Here is a 6,480-nt window from a genome sequence, read left to right as displayed (position 1 = left end):
ACGTACACGTTTGATAACTTCATTAATGTGCACAATTTGATTAAATCTGTAAACTACTTCTTACCATATTTTTAGTGCAAAGTGTGTGCCACCATTTAGGGGAGCTGGAAAAAACAGTTCTTCTGAGAGTCAGTTTAATTTTTTCATGCAAAGTGCAGTATTTCTTAAACTTATGTTCAGGTAAGATCAGCAGTGAAATGTGCAGTATTAGGACAGTAAAGGGTAGATGAGTTATTCACTAAAATACAATTGTGGTCAACTCTAATTGATTAATGAGTTAGATGTTGAGTAGTTTAGCTGGAAATATTTTCCTGGGAGGAGGGACTAGACTCACCAGTGTCCATGATGTTTTCTCTCCTTCTGCCTGAAAGTGAGATTAAATTGGAGATGGGTTCCTTTTACTGCTTTGGGGAGATTTTAACCCCAGAACTCAGATGTCCTTAATAGGGCAGATTGTCCAAAATGAGAAGTTAAAAGCATCTTACTGCTCCCAGTATTTGAGTATTTCATATGCAGTGGGATGGTCCTAACAGAGAAACAGAAGTGGGCAACTCTCTTAGAAACCTGTGTACTGAGGAAGGAGGCAGAGCAGCATAGGATGCAGCACTAGTCATGGGAAATCTCAATTCAGATCCTAGGAGTGGGTTTGACCAGTTTTCAAAGCTAAAGTTTAAAAATGGTCCTAGTGGTTCCTGTGTCTCTGTCCTGTGTATTTACTGAAAATTTCTTAGTATTTATCAGCCTTGTGCTCTGCTGAAGGTGCATTCAAGGTGAGCGTCCTAGGTGGGAGGCAATCAGACTGAAACATGGATGACTGGCGGAGACTAAAATTAGAACTTTTTGTTTCCATATTCTTCCTGTTGTTATAACAGCCCTGAAAACATGTTGCATTTTTGTCACTGCACAGCTGAAAAAACATGTTCATCTATCACCTCTGTGCTTTTGAAGTCCCTCCCACAGCCTGTGAAGTCTAAAATCCCAGCCTGCTCCATTCTAATCACTTTAACTTCAAAGAAGGCAGATCAAGTTCAATTTTTTGAGATTATTTTCAATTCTCTGTTTATCCCAAGCTTTACATCCCCTCTGTAAAACTCTTTCAGACATTCCTGTTTTGGCTGATCTGCATAGGCAGATCATAGGCAGCACGTTGGAAAACTTGTCTGTATGTCTGACAGAAGCTTACAGTTTCCCAGCAAGTGCATGGGGCTTCTGGATCAACCCATTCAGAGAAAAGGGCACCTTCAGGCCTGCAAGAGTTTTAATTGCTTTGGCTCAACCCCACACCCCTATCCAAAAAAACTTGCAAACTCCAGAGGTAGCACAATTACAGGCAACTAAACCTGTGGAATTTAGGAAGTATTTCTCTTACGTGCCTCTCAAATATATTTTGTCTTATGTTTTGATTACATTAGGAAAAATGCAGTTCTCTTAGTTCTTAATGATATAAAATTAACGTGCTAAAGGCTATAATTAAAACAAAGGTTTTTATCTTAGCCCATGTTTTAGGCAAAACCATCATTACTTTTTAAGATACATTAGAACATGTTTGCTTAAATATTACTTGAGATAAGGCCTCAAGCTTCCAAAAACTCCAGCAATTTCCAGGCAAAATTATAATACACCACAGTAGTGATTAAGTCCCACTTCTAAGAATTTCGTCATGTGTGCAAGCTTACTGAGGCCAATAGATGTATCTACAGTAAAGGTTTTAAGTGGCCTTGTAAATATATAAAACACCTTTGGGAGAAAATTTCTCACAAAATAGTTTAAAGTAATTCATAGAAGATTTCCCTATGTCCTCATTGGAGCAGGATGAAAAACAACAAAATGACAAATGAAAATCTGTCAAAGTTTCTTACTCTGCAATTTCTTGTCACTCAAATGTATGGAGCTTTAATGAACCTAAACGCAGTATATCACAGAAGGCAGGAAATAAAAGAACATCAGCATGGCAGATACATACCAAGTGTATGTATGATACTTGAGATGCTTTTCATACTTGAGAGATGAAATAGGAATAAAATGAAACTAAGTTGGGGCACAGTCATGGAATTAAAATAATTACTTTTGAGTAACATTTTAAAGACAACCAAGTTGCCAGGCATTGAAGAGAATTACAGGGCTCTTGTATCAGATGGAATATTCCCTCTTGTGGTTTGAAATGGGGTTCAAATCATAAAAACTTAGTAAATGCAGCTCCAGGGTGTCATAATCATTAGTTGCAGACAACCCTGTGGAGGTGTTTACTTTTGCAGAAAGGTGGGCAGGGAAAAATTAAGCTTTGGAATTTTGCTGGGTGTGTGTTCTATTGGAGGTATGCTTATACATAGCAGTTGCCCTGTTACCAGGAGGATTATACAGACCATGCATGGCCATTAGAAAGAAAAATAAAGGCATGATACTTTTGCTTAGTTCATATGTTTGGTGTATTTATTAGAATTATGTTTGTTTTAATGAAGTAAAAAGCTAAGATGTAGCAGTAGAACCATGAAAATTTAAGTGACGACATAAGTTTAATGCAAATGGTTTATGTAGCCAATAAAAATATTTCATAATGTAGCGATTAACTTTAAGAAATGTTTAGAAAAAATGCATGCAATTTACATAAAACAAGATTCAAAAGGCATGTTTAGAAAAGTTACTCTCCAGAGTTCTTCCTCAATTTCTTTCTTAAGAAAATTGCATTGTTTTCCATAGATCTTATCTGCTGCCAGATTGTTTTTGAGCAAACATCTGTTTTTGTTTTTTAATAAGGAATTGGATTTATTTCCCTTCATTTCCACCTAAGTATAAATGTAACAATGTAACAGTGTAACAATGTAACAATGATAAAAAATGAAACTGGAAAAGCTTATAGTTAAGACATCACTGTGCTTGTAGTTTTTAATGTGAAAATAATTTCAAGGGAAATGTCAGGAACTAAGGGGTTTTACTTTGAAAACTTGACCTTCTATTTTATTTCTATCCCTATGTCAGAACCCCAGTTCTAATGAAGTAACTAAAACCTGTGTTGTAGTATATCAATCTAAAAGTCAGATTGAAGGGTGGATTTTTTTAAGGTCTTGATCAAATTATTTATAAAATGCAAGAATACTATAGAGAGTAGGCCAGAAATAGCATGATACAGAAAATTCTCCAGTGTAAATCAAAGAAGTCAGTCGTAAGGCTGGTGGCAGGGAAAAAAAATCAAGCGAGGAAAAGAGAGAAGGTGTATCTGAAAATGAGAATGCTAAATGAGATAGCCAATTGATGTCTGCCAGGCATAGACATAGATCTATTACAGAGAGAATTGATGTCAGATCTCTGTAAATGCAGTGTAACAGGTGATGAAATTTGTGTAAGATCTTGGGGTAAGCCATGCAAGGATCCTGGAAACAAAAAGAACTTTAAAATTGATTGTGATATGAATGGGGAACCAGTGGAGTTGGCTGAATGTGAGGGCAGTTTGTTGTTTTTCTCATCAATCATGGGAATGAAAGCAATGACGTTTGCCCTCAACTGTAGTACAGAAGGTGATAATTTCATGAGAGCTTGGAGAAGAATTCAAGACTGGATTTACAGAGAATTCCATAGCGTCACTTGTGCTGATCACGGGTGGGGAATATTGTTTATTTTGGTACCATTATCCTAATGCTGCTGAGACCAGCAAACTTCATTTGCCTTCTAGTAAGCAGAAATGTAGCTTACACATGCACACTGGATTGCTAGATGCCTGCAAAACTGGATATCTATGATTTTATCATGTTGCTGGTGCCAGCAAATTTCTAAACAATCTCATATGGAAAGAAAACTCAGGATTAGGTGCTAATCTAAGGTTACAGAAGGAGACAATTTGTCATCTGATCTTCAAGGAAAGATAAATGAATGGGAGTGGATTCACAGCGTATTTTACTGAATAGAATAAAACTATTGCAATGCTAACAACACACAAACAATTGAACAGATGTAATTAGGGCTGATTTAAGAAGAGTATCGAGTGTAGAAATGAGCATTGCTAAGGATCAAAATGTTGGTGCCACTCTACTATTTTCAGCACTGAAATATATGTAAAGAAATGAGGCGAATACAAACATGATACTGTGATTAAAGCTTTATTGTCCAGATTTGGGTGGAGTTGTAAGATGGAAATCAATTCTTTTATGAACCACAACGTCTTCTTTTTCTTTACTTCATGTACCTATGAACAGCCTCTGATGTTATCTCTTAAGTCCCTATTTTTATATTATTTTTTAATGTAGTCTTAATTTAAAGTGTTATTAAGAGAACTTTGAAAATCATCATGCATACCATTACATTCTGTAGCCACCTTCAGCTGGGTATGAATTGGTACAATATGAAACAGATGCTTTAAAGGTCATTCACACATTGAAGTTATATTGAAGGTTTTGGTGGTCTATGCAGGAAAGATTTATTTCTTCATCCAAATGTATGCACATCTAATAAACAACTTACCTGGTATGTATGTTCATAACAACAGATGATATTTTTTTCAAGGGCAAAATTTCATCCTGAAACTAAAATCTTAGTTCTGAGTGTCACATTTGTCCAGAGAACTGGAACAGGCTTTATGACCTATGTACTGAGATAAAGCCAAACAAAACAGCTCTGGTTTTGGATATTGAATAGTTCCTAGTGTTACAGGAAAGGAGAGGAGACTCTCAGGAATTGTGATTTTCTACAACTACTGGGTGTTTCATACAGGGGAGCTGAACTCTGATCAGTATTTGGAAACTATGAGGTTTGTGGCATGGACCTAAGGTAGCACACTGGTGAGCCTTGACAGTGCATGGGAGTCTCGGTATGGACAATGGAGCTTGTGTTCCTTCTTAGGCTGTTATGGCTAAAATGGTATCTGTGCTTTTTTAACTATACTTTGTGTTTGGTAATGCAAAGTAATTGGTTTGGTAATGCTGTAATCAGCAAGACATCATAAATTCCAAGACAACTGTCATTCTTGTCCTTTTCTTTCTTTCATCTTTTTCATCTTTCTCTCTCCTCCCTTCCTTCCCCGTCCAGGTTTCCTTTTGTGTACAGTGGGCTTCATGAAGAAACTGGCAATGCAGAATTGATATTTAAAGTTGATATATAAAATTCAAGAACCTAAGATAGTACCAGATTCACCATATTTGGTGAGCTGTTTCTGGAAGGGAATTCTGATGGATAAATAGTTAACATCTGGACATCAGTATCTCTAAAATTTTGAAGATATGTAGTTAGATCTATTATCTTTCTGCTGCTTTTGTTCCTATTCTAGCTTTTGCATTTTTAAAGACAGTATTTGAATACCATTTATTCATAAGTTATTAGAAGTCCCATTTTTCCCCTCATTTTTTAAGAAATGAAAGTTTTTATGATTACAACATTCTGGATGAACGATGTCTATAACCAGTAGAAATACTTCAAACCAGGTTGAAAGGAGGACGCTAGGCTTTCTGAAATGCTCTCTGATTGAATGTGAGATATGGGAGCATCCAACTTGTTTTAACAATGGAAACTCCTTTTTTTAGATCACAGTGCAGTGACCCTAGAGGGAGAGAAAGAATGAAAAAGATGTGTGTTTCGCTCAAAGTCCTGACTATATTGTTACAGACTATGTCAAAGGATGACAAATCCAAATTGCACTGCTTCCTGTGTTCTTTGAATCAGAGTTTGGTGTGTGCTACATTATTTTGACCTCTTCAGAATTTTGTAATTTAATTAGCAGATTCCTTTTTCCCTCTCTAGCCCGTTTTGAAGTGGAAAAAAAAAAGAATATATATATGTAGCACTGTGATAATACTTCATTCCTTTCTTAATTTAATTGCATATTTTGAATGGAATTTGTATAAAAGCATTCTTGTATGAATTTGAATCAGAAGGATATAAAAACAATAAGTGGTATTAACCAATGGGGATTAAAGACTACTTGAACTGACTAGAAAAAATTTACTGTCCAGTCACTAATTTATAGGCTTGGTGTTTCCTGGGGTATTTGCCCAGCTACGCCTGCCTTATCAACATGTTCAACTGTGGATTAGTTAGCACAAAAAGTTGGCAGGGGAATGAGGAATTTTTCACCTCAAGGTCAGAAACAAGGCAGGCTGATACTGATTTAATTCTCTTATGGTCTGGTAGTTCAGCATGAACATGTCTCTATATTGCCATCAGTTGACATGTGTCTACATTCAAAGAAACAGTTTTTTCTAACTGACATCCTTTTTGCAAGAACACTGAGTAGCAGGCACATGACATAGCTGGTAAAAAGTTAGGTGTCCTGGCTAAGCTGGATGTCTAGGCTTCCTCTGTAACTGTGGGGAGAGGGATTTTCAGAGTGATTCATACTGTTCTAAGATATGTGTCTAAAATAGATGAGATGACTCATCCTCTGGAAGTACCTGCCACTCTACTGACGACAGAGGGAGACCTAGATGACTAACTTACCCTAGATAGCTAAATTCTGGACTGGTAGTTAATATGAGAGAGAACTCAGTGCTGATGTCT

The sequence above is a fragment of the Pseudopipra pipra genome, chromosome 3, assembly GCF_036250125.1.
Source record: "Pseudopipra pipra isolate bDixPip1 chromosome 3, bDixPip1.hap1, whole genome shotgun sequence".
NCBI lineage: Eukaryota > Metazoa > Chordata > Aves > Passeriformes > Pipridae > Pseudopipra > Pseudopipra pipra.
This window is presented reverse-complemented; position numbering follows the sequence as displayed.